General features: G+C 40.8%; 1 pseudogene; it reads right to left on the bottom strand.

The window, feature by feature from the left end:
* Nucleotides 1-12,068: 12,068 nt before the first annotated feature.
* The window catches only part of LOC102509433, a 29,907-nt pseudogene continuing 22,697 nt past the window's right edge, over nt 12,069-19,278 (bottom strand).

Genomic DNA, 19,278 nt, shown 5'->3' with positions numbered 1-19,278 from the left:
TTCCTAGTGCCCATGAGTCCAGTTACCTATTTGTAAGTCTTGATTTAGGAATGAACTTCCTGTTTCCAAGGACGTACCCCTATACCCTAGATTCATATAAAATTGTCCCATTGTCCCCTGGGTGGTGCGGATAGCTGTGAATGCTTCTGGATCTCTCTATCATGTCTGCTGCTCCTACTGCTACTGGGAAACAGAAAATAAGAATCACCTCAGTTCTTTGTCACCTAAAAAAAAATTTTTGATGAGAGACAGAAAGCATGATATAAGCAAGATTTTTATTAGTGAAGTAAAAGAAATAGTGAAAGATAGTACCCTCCCGAGAACTGGGGGCAGGCTAACCCAAGACAGGAAAAATGGCGCCGCTCCCTCCTTCCTCCTGTTTTTATATCCTGGCTTCATAATTGATTAATTACTTGATTGATTAACTGATTGCTTCCCCGCACTCTGGTTAATTGACAGCTCAGGTTCCCTGTGCTCTGGTTGATTGACAGCGCAGGTTCCTTGTGTTCTGGATTGTTCCTTTCCCCTTCCTCTCCCCCTGCCCAGTACTCATTTCTATCTAAACTACCTAAAACTACCCTGTAAGTTACCCTGTTATAAACTGATCCATTGATTATAAGCAGCTGCCTGTTTCATTTTTTGATGTCAAGGTATCTTCTCAGTTTGTGGGCACTTTTCGTCTCCTCCATCCTCCAACAATTAGTGAGCCAGCCAGGAGCCTGAAGGCAACACAGGAATGGGTAAAACGGTCATGCTGGGGGAAATCCCAGGCTGGCCAGCCCGTTCCAGTTGGGGTGACCTGGCTAGGTTCATGGAATGCTTGGGGCCACTGTGTGAATACAGAACACCCCAAAAACACCAAAGGACTTCCTAGATATATTAACTGAAGTGATGGATAAAGCAAAAGTGGAAAAAAGGAAGAGAATAAGCTATCTCGGTCATTGCACAGCCTTTGTTATGTGCTTTAAGGATTAGCAAGAAAAGCAATCACAGCTCAGCAGGAAACTAGAGAAGACTAAAGAGACTCTGGCATTAGAGAGGGATGTCTGGAGGGTATGATCTGCCACTTCTGACCTTTTGTTAAGGAAAACACAGCAGGAGGGGTACATTGAGGTGAAGACATGTAAGATGGCCAAAATGCAGGGCGGCAGGCTGCCCCTTTCCAAGGTGAGGACTAGTATTTCATAGCAGAACTGCGACCCCCAGAGGTGGGATCCTTGGGATAATGACTCTGCGGAAGATGAGGACATAATTATAGAGGAGGGAAAGAACCTGTGAGAACGGCCTCTGACCCAAACTAAAACACAAGCCACAGGGGAACAAGGAGATAATTGAGAGGAGATCCCTACAAGCCCCAAAACAACAGGGTGAGGCTCTTCCTCCCCTGAGTCAATAGAATTAACCGGCAGGTTTAACCAAAAGAAGAGGGAAGGAGTGGCAGCCTGCGTGCTCCGTGTATGGGACACTAGGGCATTGCGTTAAATGGGTCAGAAATGTCTTAAATGGCCTGGTTACAGGGCAGCCTGGCCTCTGGCAACGTTTGTGTGCAGCTGGGATGGGAGAGAAACTGAGGACACCTAGCCAACTTGATTGAATGGGTACTTGCAGGTATACACCTGGCTTGGTCAAATGAGGGAGAGGTGCCCCTCCCACCCTTAAGGTGGCATCTATGGAAGTGCTATGAGAAATGGAGAGGGAATTAGGAAGGAAGCATGTGGTCTCTTCTCCTAATTTCCAAGGAATGAGAATGAGGAGTTATTCACAGCAGGCATGAAAGATGGTATCCTACAGTCCCGCTCCAGGAGCCTGGTACCTGACCTTACTTTCAGTTTTAGCTCCAATGGTTAATCAACCCACTCAAATGATGGTGACTGTAATAGCTGGTTTAAGTGAAACTGAAAAGATCTGACACAAGGGAAATAGAAGTGTAGATAAAACCAAAAAGGAAAAAAAAAAGTGAGGAAATTAAAGAAAGGGGACCAACTAGAATTTTCTGCAAGCAATTTTAGCCAGACCTTGTATTAGCTGGGACCCCTAACAACCTTATTTGGTCCTTTCAAACTTATGGAAAGCATTACCCAAAGGAAAAGTTTACTCCCCTGATAGCAAGGGAAAAAGAGGACCAGGCACAAGCCTGTGCTCCATTGCTGGGGGAAGATGAGGAACAAGGGTGGATCCCCCCACTTCTAGGAATTAGGGGTGGGGTCAAGGTTACTCCTTGGTACCGGCCATAGGGGGCCACTGGAGGCCCCATGTTAAACTGACTGTTCATTGGTCCTGCACCAATAAACAGAATGTTCTGACTTCAGTAGATAGTGATGCTCAGTGCACCCTGATTTATGGGAATGTTTCCTGGTTCTAAGGGGAAATATGAGCCATTGATGGATATGGAGGCCAAACCGTATGGGTGAAACAAGCAAGCTTGTATTTACAGATTGGAAGATTGCCTCCCTGTCCCTTTCTGGTTTCTATTTTGCCCACAATAGAGTACATTTTAAGTATGAATGTCCTACAGGACCTGGACCTCTCAACCACCACGGGTGAGTTCTGCTTATGAATCCAAGCAGTCAAGCCTGTAATGGTGGGTCATGCTAAGAGGGACCTTGTAAATTTGCCCATCCCTCGGAGACTGGCGGCAATAAAACAGTATCACCTAGTGGGGGACAGAGAAGGATAGCAGCTACCATCAAGGGAGTAGAGGAGGTAAGGCCTATACTATCAGCACAGCGCTCATTCAGCAGCCCGGTGTGGCTGGTAAAGACACCCCAATAAGCAGGACCTGGTGTGTGACGGTCGCCTACAGAGAATCAGACACGGTAACACCGCTATTTATGCAGCAGTTTCAAACACAGCCCTGCTCTTGGATACGATCCTCTCTTCTCTCAAGACATATCACTGTGTCTTAGATTTGTCTAATGCCTTTTCTAGCAGACCTTTGGATAACAGGTACCAGGACCAGCTTGCCATGTCACGTCGGAAGGAAGGCGATGGATTTTTACCGTCTTGCCCCATGGCTGTCTGCATAGCCCTACCATATGTCATTGGATGGTGACCCAGGACTTAGAGAAATGGGCTTCCCCTCCTTCTTCAGCTATCACTGCATTGATGATATCATGCTAATCTATGGCGACTTACTCTCCCTTTCCCAAGCCCTGGCATCTCTTCAGGAAGATTTAAAAGCTCAGGGATGGGAGATAAATACTGACAAGGTGCAAGGACCAGGCCAGTCAGTGCAGTTCCTGGGAGTCATGTGGTCTGGTAAGACTGAAGTGATGCCCGAGGCTGTTACTGATGATATTCAGGTGTATCCTGTGCCCTGAAATGTAGAAGAACCATGAGCCTTTATAGTTCTGCTCTGGTACTTGTCTGCCTTCCCCCCAGCCCCCACCTTGCCCAGATATTAAGACCCCTATATGCTCCAGTGAAAAAGGTAACACTCTGGGACTGGAACACTCCACAACAAGAGGCTTTTGAAAAGGCCAAGCTGGTTGTCAAACAAGTTCAAGGACTGGGGGTGTTAATGTCAGATGCAAGTTGTGAATTGACTGCAAGTATATATCCAGAAGGCTTTGGGTTGTGACTGGGACGGCAACAAAACAGGAAAGGAGTCCCACCAAGATTTTGGTCTCAGTGATGGAAAGGGGCAGAGAACTGCTATGCCTATAGAAAAACTATTGTTAGCAGTTTACCTAGCCTTACAACAAATTGGGGATCTGACCACTGACTTAATCCGCCAGTTATGGACTTCCCTGCCTGTGGGTGGATGGATTAGGGACAAAAAGGAGGCCTTAGGTTTATCAGGAGGTGAAGGTCTCCTCTTCCATAGGACCTCCAGCCTGGTGCTACTGTAATTCATTGCTTGGTATCTTAATCCTTTGGGGGACCTTGATTATCACCTTCAGTTCTGCCTTTGTATAGTAACGCACCCCGCACAGACCCAAATCACCCCCCTGAATCATTAGCACAAGGAGCTGAAGTGAGTTTGCACATGTGGGTTCCCACTGAGGCCCCTGTGAGACAAAATGTATGGTGTCACCCGCTGGGATAAATACCAAAACAGGGTAGGGGGTGGCAGTTGTGTCCAGTGGTGATCACGACTACAATATTACTTATAAATGAGGATTTATCTTATCTTTTACCCCTAAAACATTTGTCTAATTGCCCGTAGTGTTTGCTTCATGGACGCCCAGGCTGCAGTTACCAGAAATGTCTCCCTCTCCTGGCCTCAGCGTACATGGAGGTTCACAGTGGTTCTGACTGCTGGGTCTGCAGGCTTGCTGCCTGTTTCCAGTGCCGAGAGGATGCCACTGACAGTTCACCTGTTCAACCGCACAGAATGGGAATAACGGCTTGGACTGGTGGCCAAAACTCCCCCTAGTGACCTGACTCCTACCGATGAAAGTTGTATGTTTGATGATAGTGATCTAAAACAACATGCGTTCTCCCTAGTGTGAAACCGGTTAAATGATTGCTGGATTCCCACAGCTTATATTTGGGATGGCTTGGCATGGTTGGGAGCTGAACAGGGAGTCTTGATGTCAGTAGTCCCCATCTGCTAAGAAAGGACTAACTATTCCTGAGAGGAAATGAGATCAGGCAAGGGAGAAAGACTTTTCAAGAAAGTCACCCATTGAAGTTCTGTGTAATCAAACCTTGTGAATAAGTTATTCTTTAATCTTTTGTAAAAATAATTCTAGTACTGTGGTTCTCTTTCATTGTTAATAAATCATATGTGTTGATTGCTACATCATTCAAGGGAGTGAGAGGACTCCAGGATGTTCACTGATAGCACCCCGTCATATTGGCATATTGGTAGTGAAATGAAATGGTTAAACAGTAACATCGCTGACCCACTCAAGTCAGCATGCTATGGTGTAATGCAGGAAGGGTCATGAAGTCATATTTCTGTCCTGTTTTGAGACAGTTGCCCTTCCCATTAGAAGGCACATAGCTGCTGGGTGTCAGGAAGTAGGGAGGGCTCAGGACTGTCCGAATAAGAGGGAGAGGCCACTGGGGGCCAATAAGCAACCGGCCATGGACAGATTTGTTTAACACTCAAACTTCCTTGCAGTGACTCCAGAGTTGGTTCTTAAGTGCAAACTTGGAATAATGTTGCAGTTAAGAGTTTCTGCACTCAGCATAGACTGGGATGAGGCAAGAAGACAAAGGGGCTACCAGGAGAGGCTCAGTCAACTAACTTAGAGCATTCTGAGAAAGAGAGGAAGGGAGGAATCTTGACTGAACCAAACGGCCTGTCCTATTAACTGTGTCTGTCTGAAAGTTTTTTACCTCAAAACCCCAGGGTGTAACTTTGGACTTTGTTATAAATAATTACTGTTTCACTTGAGTTGACTCTTTAGTAACTCAAGCAGGGTTACATATCACAAGTTTTAATCATTTCCCACAATTTCTTATTGACCTAACGATTTCTGGACTGGGTGGGTCTTATCTGTATTTAGTAACCAAGATTCTGGGACTGATTATAGCTAAAATCAAGGAAGCAATCATTTTTTTTTCTTTTTTACAGAATATCGCTTCAGTTTTATTTCTGTCTGTCAAGATTCAGTCTCTCGTTACCTCCACTATTCCTGTTTATATTCTCTAGTTTGTTTCTTGTTGATCCATGAGAATTGGCTCTAAACCTCTACTCCATAACATCAGAATTATTAACATATAAACCACTGAGGACAGTGCTTCACTTTGTGACAGCAGGAGACACTGAGTATAAAATAGCAGGTCATTCTGGCCATGACCGGTCAGACCACCACTGGTGCTCTTTTTTGCAGGAAGTTGTGTAACTTTGGAATTTCATCAGTGAGTGTAGTCACGTACAGAACTTTGATAATGAGTCCCTGACATGACCTAGCCCAGGGTGAGCATGTCTGATCCTCTACCGTTCGGGACTATTTAGAGGATGATCATGCAGACAAGTCTTTGGCTGCTCCATCCCCTTTGGCTGCCCATTAGTGGGTCAAGGCCCTGCTCGTCACCTTCTGGCAGGTAGAGAGGTCATGGGCAGGGGGAGAGAGAAAGCCAGAACTCTAATCTAGCAAAAGCTTTGATGGTATTGATGTCTACAGTACTATAGGAAAGGGGATTTCTTTTTTTAATGGCAAAGGATTTCAGTTATTCCTTCATTCTTATTCCCCTCACTCCCTTGAATGATATATAAATCTAGATATATGATTTATTAACACTAAAAGAGAACCACAATACTAGAATTATTTTTACAAAAGATTAAAGAATAACTTATTCACAAGGTTTGTTACATAGAACTTCCATGGGTGGCTTTCTTGAAAAGTCTCCCTCCCTTGCCTGATCTCATTCCCTCTTGCTTCTCTTCCATGCTGGGGTGATGCACTCTGCATAGTGCTTAACGCTTTGATTTGTGTCCAGGTCTTAATTTACAAAAGGTGACTGAGTGATGACAGGAAGAAGCCAATGCCATTGAAAGAAAAGTGTATTGTGACTCAAAGATCCCCTGGAAATGAGAGGCAGACCTGTCACAGAGAGTCACATGGAGAGGCACCAGAGTGGCTCAGTAGCAGGAGCCAGGGGGAAGCATAAGCCACAGGCTTTATTGGGGTTTCTGTGAAAAAGACAAGGCAGGGCACAATAAACAGTTCAGGACTGGCTAGTCTGAATACTTCCAGCAGGCTTTAGGGCATGGGGACTGCCTCTGGTCATCTGGTACTTGGCTCAGGTTGATTTAGGGCAAGGAAGTATTGGCTTGGTGTGGAGAGTTAGGTGATAGATGTTGCTGGGGATATGGACTTGCGATTGTTTGGTTTGTATATAAAAGTCTGGCTCATTGACAGGTTGTTTACTATCTCTAGGAATTAACTAGCTCTGGGAATGGCAGTCTCTCCCCAGCTAGCAAGGTCCTCTGAAGATGTCAAAGCATCATAAAATATTGAAAATTAAAAACACAATTAATACATGTTTCATATCTGAATAATCTCTTTGTGTGACTGTTGCCTCAGGTAGACTGGGACTCCTTGGGGAAAATGATTATGCCTGGTTTTATATCGAATTCCAAGCCCTTAGCATAGGGCTTGACACAGAGCTTAATAAATATTAAAAGAACGAATAACTGTTAACTACAATAGCAGTTATTCACAATTGTTAGCTGATGACCATGTGCCAGCACAGTGCAACAGTCTTATAAATTTTATTTCATTTAATTCTCACAACAACCAATCAGACAGATGTATTCATTTTTCATTGCTGCTGTAAAAAACTGCCACAAATTTAGTGGCTTAAAACAACATACATTTGTTATCTTACAGTTCTGTATGCCGGAAATCTGACATGTGTGTCACTGGACTAAGATCAAGGTGTCAGTTGGGGCTGTGTTTCTTTTTGGAGGCTCTAGAGGAGAAGCCGTTTTCTGCCTGTTCCAGTTTCCAGGGGCTGCCCACATTCCTTGGTTCATGGCCCCCTCCCATCTTCAAAGTTAACAGTGGCAGGTGGAGTTCTTCTTCCATTGCATCGCTGTGACCTCTTTTGCCTCCTCTTCTATTAAGGACCCACCATGACAATCCTGGATAATCTCCTTATCTCAAGGTTAGCTGATTAGCAACCTTAGTTCTTCTTTGCAATATAAGCTAACATACTCACAGGTTACAGGGATTAAGATGTGGACATCTTGGGAGGGGTCATTATTTTGCCTACAGAACACCACTATTAAAAAACAAAATTCAACTGAATATAATTTGGCTTTATTCATTGACTCACGAGTAGGGCAGTATCCTGTCTAGCAAGCAGAAGGGAGCTCCGAGGAGTGGTACACAATGAGAATTTTACAGGCAAAAGAGAGCAGGACAAGGAAGTTGCACTAGCAAAGAGAGGACTGGTGATGGCAAGGCCGTCTTCCTTTAGGGGGCGACAGGGGTCTGCCAGGCAGATCATCTCACTAGCACTGACCAAGTAATTCCAGCCTAACTGGTCTAAAATCCCATTCCTGGAAGAAGGCAAAACTGTAATTTTAAGTATTAAATCTCAGTTTTGTGACACCAGAGTTAGCATAAGTGATTCCATTTTGGTCTATTGTCCTTTTTACAGATGAAGAAACCATGCATGGGAGAGATTTTATACCTTGCCCAGGACTCCACAGCTAGTGAGTAGAGTAGCTGGAGTTCTATTACAGGCTTGAGTGACCCAGATAGGCACTGTGCTCCAGAGGTCCTGCGAGCATGGCTCCAGGTCGTCTTAGGCTGGACCTCCATGGCTCCCTGCACTTTGGAAGGGGTCTGTCCAGGATTTGGTTGTCAGTTGACAAATTCAGAACTTCATTTGCTCTATTTGCATAAAGATGATTGGGTTGTCAGTTGACAGATTCAGAACTTCATTTTCTCTATTTGCATAAAGACGATCAGGTTTAGAGGGCTGATGATTGATTGCAGCCAGACCTGGAGAATAAATCAATATGACAATTTATCATTGGAAAGTAAAGGGAGATGGGCATATATTATTGGTCTTTTGAAAAGTTTTGTTTATAGATCTACTCACAATATCGTATTTTGAAATACAGTTTTCTTGGGAAGTATAAAATTTGAACAAAAGAGTGTGTATCCATAAAGCATATTCCTTTACTTTTTTTTCTTCGATTTCTTTGCACTAACAATATTTCTGTTTAAAAACAGTAGTCATCATTAGGATAAGAGCACCTTCCTGCAGTTGTACAGGAGACACATCCTACTGACGCATTCTTAGTCTTTAACTCTTCCCTGTTAAGGATGCATACAAAGGGCAGCCCTTCCATTCCACTCCACTCACCAAATCACACTTCACATACCAGTTAAATCAGGGTCTATTTTAATAGTCTGTGACTCCTGTCCATCTCCGAATTCTAAAGCCTACGATTGTGCTCTTAAATAAATGAAGGAGTGGATGAATTAGGCATTATTCTTGGTGAGATTTGGGCAACATCTTTTTCAGTTTACTGAAGAATATTCAATTTTATCAGCACTACCTTTACGCTTCTTGTATGCTTCCTGGGGAGGGGGTGACTCTAGTTGCATCCATATTTTACAGGTTCTGGTTAGTTTCAATATCAAAAAGTGAAGTAGTATTGTTAATTTTGTTTCATGTTACAATAGCATGATTAGTTTATTAATTTTTTAAAGTCTTCTGAAGACACATATTGGAGTATTTTGGGTGAAATGATATGATGTCAGGGATTTGCTTTCATGTATTATTTATGAAATTAAGATGTAAAAAAGGGAAAAGTCTGACTTTGGTTTCAGTTCTCATGCTGAACCCTTTTGTTTAGCCAATTCCTGATTTCAAACACTCTTACTTATTGTCTAAGTTAGAGGCTTATTAGCCAAACCACAAGACATTTTAAATTCCTTCTCCTTGTTATTTTCGTTGCAGAGGCCACAAAAGCTCGTTTCCAGTCTTCTTTGCAGTTAGAATTAGCCAGACAGTGAGGTAATGAAAACCAGTGAGACACAGGCAGAAGTTGGCTGGGGCTCCTTCCAAGAGTTCTGCTTCCCTGGTGAAACGAAAAGGTGTGGTTGGTGCCACTCCTTTTCCCTTCTTCTCCGCTTTCAACCTGGAAGTAATATTTGGAGCTGCAGTAAACATCTTGCAACCATGAGGCAACAGTCACGAGGGAAAGGCCAGAGGCATTAAAGACACTGGCTCTCACATCATCAAGTTGCTGAACAAACGCTAGTATCCACCTGTCTCCTAACTTAAAGAAAAAAACAATCTGAGACAAACACCACTGGTAATCCCCTCCTAGCTCAGTTTTCTGTTACTTGTAGCAGAAGGCACCCTGGCTGTTACTATTGCTAGCTGGAAGTTCAGAGCATGAGTCGTTATTTTTGGTTCCGGAAAACTAGAGCTTATATGTTCTGAAGCCTGTGATCTTCCAAGCCTACGGGGCAGTACAGTATATGGATTTGCATTTTAAAGACTGACTGCAATGTTTACCAGGCTATGAGAATTTCATTTTTTTAAAAAAATGTCTGCAAATGTCACGGTTTAGGTTAAAGTCTTGGATGGTATTTTTTTAAACTGAGCTAGACTTCTGTCTGCACCTGCTCTTTTTGGCCCTCTTGCTGACCCCCTCCCCACTGCTGTTTGTTAAAAGCCTTGTTACACCCCTGCAGACTCGACTCTAGGGACAACAGTTTACAGAAAGAGAAAGCAGCTTATACACAAAGTTTTCCAAGAAAGCTCTTATTTCAAGCTAATTTTCCTGGCACATTCTCCATGAAAGTCTTTAGACGGCCCCCTGTACACTCCTTCATCCCTGAAGTTTTTCTTCTTTCTGCAACTTTAGCTCTGCCCCTGGACTTGTCAACATTCATGTCAGGCAGACATGCAGTAGGAAAGAAAGTCGTGGAGTTTTAGGTTGGAATATTAAACTGAAATGATTACATACCTTTAAGGAAAAAAACACAAAGTTCATATATGTCTTAAGAACATCCTTAAAATGACTGCCATTGCTTTGGCAAGAAAAAAATCTACATCCTACTTCGATAGCAACATCAGTGTCATTCTGCCATGTGGACAGAAGACCTGTAAACCCAATCAAGTTTATATTATATTATTTTATATTATATTATTTGTAATGCAAAATTAAGTTTCCCAAAAAAACCATGTTATAAATCGGGGATTTGTTTCTTGGACAGCACCCCCAAATCTCTTCTACTAAGAATGAATACGAATGATTATATGAATAAGGGTCATAATGACTATACCTGGATTATGAATAATATTAGTGTTGGTAGTAATATGATGTAGTAGGTAAAAATTATATTTTGGGCTAAGTTTTTGTTTTTGTGAAAAAGGTAGCCCTTATATTCAGAGAGGATTCTGAGGAACAGTCCACACTGACCCTCTGCCCCCAGCTTCAGCTGCCCCTTCAGCCCCTCGAAGGCCCCCTAAGGACAAAATACCCACAGAGATGCAGGGCAGCACAGAATATTTTAAACAGCATGTGATATACGTGCCCAATGGTTTTCCTGATTTTAAAAATAATTTAAACATTACTGTAACCTCGGCAGAAACAGAAAAGCACAAGAATGAAATAAACCTCACTCATAATTTTACCACCTAGACAGAGTCACCATTAACATTTCAGTACATTTCTGTTTAGTCTATATATATTTTTATATATATGGATTATATTTCAAATACTATTTTGTAAACTCCTTTTGTATCACTTAGTATTATATTATAAGCATTTTCACATTAACAGTTTAAGGCATGAATTTTAAAGTTGGATAATATTTCAACTGATAAATTTCCTAGTTTTCAAGTTTTCCACTAGCACAAAATAACACAGCGATAAATATTTTTCAGCATTGTTGATAATTTTCTGAGATCAACTGGCAGGTAAAATTACGGAGTCAAAATATTAGAATGATTCTGTTGAAAGACCAAAGGACAATGAATTCGTGAATGGTCTAAGGAACTAAGGAACTAAGGAACTGATGGAAATCTCAGTAACAAAGACACGTTTTCATATTGAAGGTGCTAATAAAATGTGTTGGAGAAAGGGGAGTTGGGAATGAGAGGAAATAAAGTGTCACTTGAATGTGAAAATAAAATTAATTAGAATTGTTACTTTGTTTCTTTCCAGAGTTGTGGAAACAGTTTATACTTCCACCAAAGTCTGTGCACTGCACCATCTCACTACACTGTTATTGACACTATAGTTGAAAAAAGAAATCTTTGCCAAGTTGATAGCTTCTTCATTCAAAAATTGCCATACTGTTGTTTAAATGCAATTTTTAAGTGATTTGATTATGAGCAAGTTTAGATATCTTTATAGGTTCAATTGTCATTTGTATTTCATCTTCTATGAATTTTCTGTTCAAATCCTTATGCATATATTATATAAATCTAGAAATTACATTTAACTCTAAGATCTTTTATCAGATCAGACACAGTTACCTAAGTTTGATAAAGAAAATAAAACTAGGGTACCTTGGTCATATCAAAGCAGCAATCTTTGAATGAATGAGTGGTGTATCACATCATGTAAATGTCCAGTGGATCTGATATTCTTATATAAACACTGAGTTTAAATACCATCACTTCTAATGAATTTGGCTTCCCTGTTCACTCGATTACAGGGTAAGTGCTTTCCATTCCAGCACCAAGGTGAACACTGCCATGGCAGTGAAATAACCAGGTTCCAACATCTCTTGGATACATTTTCACAGTTTAATAGGCCCCAGGAGGGTCATAAACATCAGAGTGATACAGTCTCGAATCCTCAACAAAAAGACAAAACACCATTAAATAGCATATAAGAGGTATCAGTCATTTACACACCTTACCATTTGCTGTAACTCCTCATTTCTGTATATTTTGTTAGGTGATGGTCAGAAAGCTTTAGGTACCACTGCGCTTCTCCTCTGAGTGCAGCTGAGAGTTTGGAGGAGGAGCAAGTCCCAGGACATTCAGTGACAAGCCACAGGGCAAACATCTCACTCTAAAAGGATGCCTGTGTTGTTGTCAGTGTTAGCTACCTTTTCAGCATCTCATACAGAACACTCTAGTGCAGAGAACACCAGTTTCACAAATCCCAAAGTGTGTGTGTGTGGTTTTTTTTTTTTTTTTTTTGGTCATCATCATCAGTATTGTTATTGCTATTTTACTTAATAAAATGGAAATAATCTCAAAGTTACAAAAAAGTTCAAAGTATAGTGAAAATAGCTTGGTTTTCCTCAGCAACTTCAGAATAAGTTGCTGACATGTTTTCTCATTACTTCCCAAAACTGTGGTATGTATATTTTTTATAAACAAGGACCTTCTCCTATATATCCATGACACAATCATCAAAATCAGAAAATTAACACAAATACATTTCACCATCTAATCTGCCACCTCGTCCCCGTATCCCTTGCAGCTTTTGCCAATTGTCCTGACAATGTCATCGTAGGATCCAGTGGGAAGCCACTTGTTTCATTTAGCTGTCTTAGCTCCTTAGACTCCTTCAGTTAGAAATGATTCTTCAGTTTTTTCTTGACTTTCAAAACCTTGTTGCTTGTGAAAAATACAAACCAGTTATTTTGTAGATGTCTCCCTTTTTTGGTTTGTCTGATGTTTCCTCATGATTAGATTTTTTAAATTGAAGTATAGTCAGTTAACAATATGTCAATTTCTGGTGTACAGTATAGTGTTTCAATCATACACATACATACACATATTTGTTTTCATATTCTTTTTCGTTATAGGTTACTACAAGATATTGAATATAGTTCCTTGTGCTATACAGTAGAAACTTGCTGTTTATCCAAGGGTTTTAACTGAAATATTTCTAACTAGGAATGTTGGTGATGTGAAGATGATCGTTTCTCCGGATGCAGCTAATCAGGAAAACTCAGGGTGACAGGACAGGAGCTATGCCTGCTGTCTGGGGTTGGGCCTGAGGGCTGAGGGCTTCATGGCTATTTTCTCTCCGAAGCAGAGAACCTGATGTTTGGGAGACTACCTTGTCCATAGGCTATTTTAATTTTTTTGCATATATATACATATATTCATTTTCATTAAAGGTTATTACAAGATACTGAAATACCATATGATAATATTCGTATGTGGAAACTAAGCTAAAGTAAACTAAACTAAACTGAAATAAAGAGGACACTAATGAACTCATCTACAAAACAGAAACAGACTCACAGACATAGTAAACAATCTTATGACTACTGGGGAAAGAGGGTGGGAAGGGATAAATTTGGGAGTTTGAGATTTGCAGATGTTAACCACTATATTTAAAAATAGATTTAAAAAAAAAAACAAAATTCCTTCTGTATAGTACAGGGCTATTTTGATTTTGATAAATGGAGCCGGGGGACTGGCTCGGATGGGTTAGGAAGAGAATACAAATTTCATGAAGTTCTCTGCATGACAGATAGGAGGTTTTTGGAGGATGGGGGATGTGTTGGAGAGTGCAGCTCAAGGTCAGGAGAGAAGTCAGGTCTGGAAAGGAAGAACACTGAGAAAGAAGTCTTGAGGGCGAAAGTAAAAAGCAGGAGAGTCAGAGGTTCCCAGCGTGCACAGTGGAGGGATAACTGAAGTCAGGGGAGGTTAATGTCAAATGGCGGCAACAAATAGTACTGCTTTCACTGTGTAATACAGAAAAAAACCCAAAACCCTCTCACTTACCCTCAAACCCTCACTTGAAGTCTATGACCGACAATGGCCTTGATTTTGTGCTTGCTTAGGTGAATCACAGGAAAGGGGGGGTGCGCTCCAATTTGGAACTCCACCGAGACATGGGAAAATACCAGCCACAGGAGGGGAGAAGCAAGGAAGCTGAGCAGAAGCAGGAAATGAGAGCTGGCAGTGGCTAGAAGAAATGCAGGCTCTCCAGACTCCCTGGTGACACTGGGAGATCAGGAGGGGGAAGGCTGCAGTCTCCGGCTGGAGGCAGAGTAGGGGCTTGAGCCATTGCTATTTAGAGAAAATAATTTTGCACTGAAGGTGACAATAACATGGATGACACAGGTACACTTCTAAGATGTCATAAAATTTAGAGAACAATATGTAACAATGTTAACTAAGAACTGACAAGGTCCAAGGTACCAGTAAATGTCCCATGTGTACCTGGAGCCCTGGCAGCAAGGGAAACCACAGCCTTAGAAAATAGGAGGTGATTGGCTGGCTGGTCCCAAGATCCAGCTAGTAACCCCAGAGGGCTGCTCTGCTGTCCGTAGATGTTCCCGGGAATAAAGCCCAGCAGCTGCATCATTGCTGGAGTAATTAAATCCCTCCTCAAGGGAAGGGGGAAGACTGCTTGTGACCATCTGTGATGGGGGTAGAGTGAGTGACTAGAGTCTATAGCGGGTGATACCAGGCTCCATGGTATAAATAAGGATCATTCTGAAGGGATGCAGCTTTGTGAAGAGGTTAAGAGTGAAGGGCTCTGCACTATTTACAATAGCCAACCTAGATGTCCATCGATAGGTGATTGGATAAAGAAGACATGGTATATAGACACAATGGAATACTACTCATCCACAAAAAGAATGAAATAATGCCATTTGCAGCAACATGGATGGACCTAGAGATTGTCATACTAACTGAAGTAAGTCAGACAGAGAAAGACAAATATTATATGGTGTCACTTACATGTGGAATCTTAAAAAAATGATACAAATGAACTTATTTACAAAACAGAAAGAGTTTCACAAACATAGAAAACAAACTTATGGTTACCAAAGTGGAAAGGAAAGGGGAAGAGATAAATTAGGAGTTTGGATTTAGCAGATACAAACTACTATATACAAATATATAGGTAAATAACAAGGTCCTACTGTATAGCATAGGGAACTATATTTAATATCTTATAATAACCTATGATGAAAAAGAAGATGAAAAAGAATATATATATATATATATATATATGTATAACTGAATTACTATGCTGTACACCAGAAATTACCACAACATTGTAAATCTACTAAACTTTAATACAAAAAAAGAGTGAGGGGCTTTGGAGTGAGACCCAAGGGTTCAAGTCCTACATTTAACACTTCCTGCTTCCAGGCAAGTTCTTTGTCTTGTTAACCCTTCATTTCATTTCCCTACAGAATGGTGATAAAATAGTCCCTATTTCATAGGAAAGTTGTAGGGGTTTAATGAGAAATCCACGCCAAGCACTCAGCACAGCATCTTGCACATACAGACTGAATAAAGGCCAGCCGTAACTATCATTATAGAAATGCTACCATGCATTCCACTTAACTGGACACCTTATAATACGGTCATTTATGTAGATGTAACCCCTGAAAGATAACTGATTTCTTCTCATCTCCTCTCATTAATAGCAACCTTAAAATCTAGGCTTGTCCTTAAAAACACAGAAAGAAGCATGGAAAGGTCATGATTGTTGGACCTGGGCAGTGGGTGAAGGGGTTCATTATATTATTCTGTCTACTTTATTATATGAAATTCCCTGTACTAAAAACAGTTTTTAAGCAACAAAAAGAAAGGTTTAAGAGGGATACATTTGTTTATTAAAGGAAAGAAAGAAACACGCCTGTAAAGCTTTGTGTAAAGTAAGTCATGCACACTTATTTATTTCTATGATAGGCCCAGAGCATTAAAGAAACTATGAACTGAATAGAATACACCTAGAATTCAGGCAAGCTTTATGTGAAGCTTCTATCTATGTGTAAAAGACAGACTGTGTCATGCCAAGTGGTTGGGTTAAAAGTTTGAGGTGTCACGGCATAAAATACAATTAGTCTTCCATTGCACATTCACGTCTATATAAGGGATTAGGATGAGGAAATAAAGAGAATGCTCTTTAAGCAAATAAATGAAACTAACTTAAAAAGAGAAAGAGAAAAGATAAAATTGAAAATACTTATAATAAATTAGAGAAACCCCCATAGAAAGTGGTCAGTTAAAAAAAACTGTCAAGTTATGACTGGTAGGGTGATGGAAAGCAATTTAGACAGAAGATACAAAGAGACTAAGAACCCATAAAATAAAAAAAGACAGCAATAATATGATAATAATAAAGCTACCATAAAACCAGTTGACACCTAGCTCCACATTTTAATTTTATATCAAATGTTAAAGGAATGATGGATTTAGAAAGCCACAATTTGTAACCCCCATTATAAAAATTGAGTCAGACAAGGATCCTCAATGGATTCTTTTTAAAACTACAAGATGAAAAATTGGTGTAGAATAAAATATATAAAAGTCACTTTACAGACTACTTATTAATTGCAACAGGAAGATGACACTTTTAAAATGGGGAGAATGGTACACATCACCTTAATAAAGTCATCAAACTTAGCCTTAACAGTATTAGGACCCGCTGCTGTCATGCACCTCTTTTTTTAAATTTTATTTTTTATTGAAGTGTAGTTGGTTTACAATGTTGGTTTCAGGGGTACCACACAGCAATTCAGTTATACACATACAAATACATATCATTTCAGATTCTTTTCCATTATACCTTGTTACACGGAATTGAGTATAGTTCCCATGCTATACAGTAGGTCCTTGTTTATTTTTTCTTTTCATTTTTCAGTTTTATTAGGTAGAATTGTTACCATTTGACTAAACATATACAATATATTGCATTGCCATCATGTACCTCTTGATGCGATGTGTGGGAAGTACACGGTATTACCTATGCAGTGTTCTTCCTAAAGATGTTTGATGTGGATCCAGTCACGGAGAAACAATTAGAACAATTCAGAATGTGGAACATTCTAGAAAACTGGCCTGGACTCTTCAAACGTGAAATGTCATGAAAGATTAAGAGAAAAAAGGCAGAAGTCTCCTATTTTAGGAAAGATATGGCAATGACAACCAAATGCTAAGTATAAATTATTAGATCTTGAATTAAAAAAAATTACAAAGAGTGTTTGGGGGACAACTGGTGGTATTTGAATGGACTGTATGTTAGGTTACGTTATTGAATTAATGTTAACTTTGAGGGGTGTGATACTGTTATTGTGGTTGAGGCAGAGATTGTCTTTACTCTTAGGATGCATGTGCATTAGAATTGAGGGGAGAAGAGACATGATGTTTGCAGTTTACTTTCAACTGGATTCAGAAAAATTCACAGAGAGAGAGAAAGCAAATGTGGCAAAATGTATATGTTTATTCAAGGTATTTTTCTTTTATGTTACTGAGTGTTTGAAAACTAAAAGAATAAGGATAGAAGGGGTGAAACTAAAGATGGTTATAGATAGATGTCTTTTCACTTCTTCAGTAACGTCAGACTACAGTAAGAAATGCCACTCGTGTGTTCACAAGCACTTCTCGATGTCTGTGGGATATAAAGTGCTAAATGTATAATTATTCACTGGCATCAGCTATATTGTAGATTGTATGTATTGAACCTCGGTTTTGGCTTGGTCGTTTCCTTTCCCGTCCTGTTAACTTGCCATGCTGCCCCACCCTTGGATTACAAGTTACCACAGTAATTAAGTGGAGCTGCCCAGGGCTCTTACTGTGTACGCAAAGCTGTGGCCGTGGAAGTGAACCGTGTGCAGGTCAGACTGGCTCCCCGTGCTGATCAGATACCAGTTCACTTCATCCTGAAATGTCAGGCCTTGGTTATTTCCGGACCCTCTTCCATTAATTGCTGTGGGGGGTCACAGTGTATTATATTCAACAAAGATTTGAAATAATATTTATAAACAAAACATGCACAGAAAGTATCATGGATATTCTCAGAGGCCCTGAGAACTTTAAAGCCAGCTACGGAGCTGTTTAACATGACCAACCCCTCTATCCATGGGTGTGTCTAATGCTAGAGAGATTTCCTTGCCTGAGGAAATGAGGCACTGACTTTAACACAATTGGGTTGTTCTAGACTATTTCACAACTAAGGATGCTTAAAGTGGTGGATACTTAAATATGTCTATACATTTAAAGTATCACAAAAGGCTTTGACTATTAAGAGTGTGTGTTCCCATTTAACTGCCTTGGGTCAGACCTTCACGATCTGTCACCTGTGTGACTGGAAGGCCATTTGCCTGATGTCCAGGCCTCTGGTTTCTCCCCTTCTCTAATCCTCTCCAGGTGTGGTTTTCAAAAACTAATAGGAAGAAAATATTAAAATAAAAAAAGACTCTCTCTCCTCCCTTTTACTTTTATATTTTGTGTGCATCTTTGGAAATGCATAAAATACATGAATACAGTGGCACAAATATCTAATTAATAACCATATATCTATGAAGGTTGGACTGTAACACACTTTTAGTTGAAGGATGTAATAGAAAAAAACTAGGAGACTCTGCTTTAGATCAGTGCTTCTCAAACCTGAATGTGCCCATGGCTGGGAATCTTGTTTAAAATGTAGATTATGATTCACTAGGTCTGTAAGGACTGAAACTCCGCGTTTCTAACAAGCTCCCAAGTGATGCTTCTGCTGCTGGTCCAAGGACCACCCTGGGAGCACAAGTGCCAGAGCTGTTCCTAAGACACACGTCTATTCCTCCTGTTCCTGAGCTCAGTGCTGTTGGTGCCTTTAGCACACTGCTTCTCTACAGGACTTTGTCCCCCAGGGGACAGTTGGCAGTGCCTGGAGACATTTTTTCGTTGTCACAACTTGGGGGAAGGTGCTACTGGCATCGGGGTTGATGTCAGTAAACATCCTATAACACCCAGGGCAGCCCCCATTGCAAATTGCTATCCGACTCAAAACGTCAACAGTGATAAGCTTGAGAAACCCTGGTTCAGATCAGATCTCCGTTGTTAACGAGTTCCTCAAGCTTCCACATACTGATGGTTTTTTCTTTCCAGGTGCTGTGTGACTTGGCTCACATTCTGCCCTCT

This window comes from Camelus ferus, chromosome 1 (assembly GCF_009834535.1).
Source record: "Camelus ferus isolate YT-003-E chromosome 1, BCGSAC_Cfer_1.0, whole genome shotgun sequence".
NCBI lineage: Eukaryota > Metazoa > Chordata > Mammalia > Artiodactyla > Camelidae > Camelus > Camelus ferus.
This window is presented reverse-complemented; position numbering and strand designations above follow the sequence as displayed.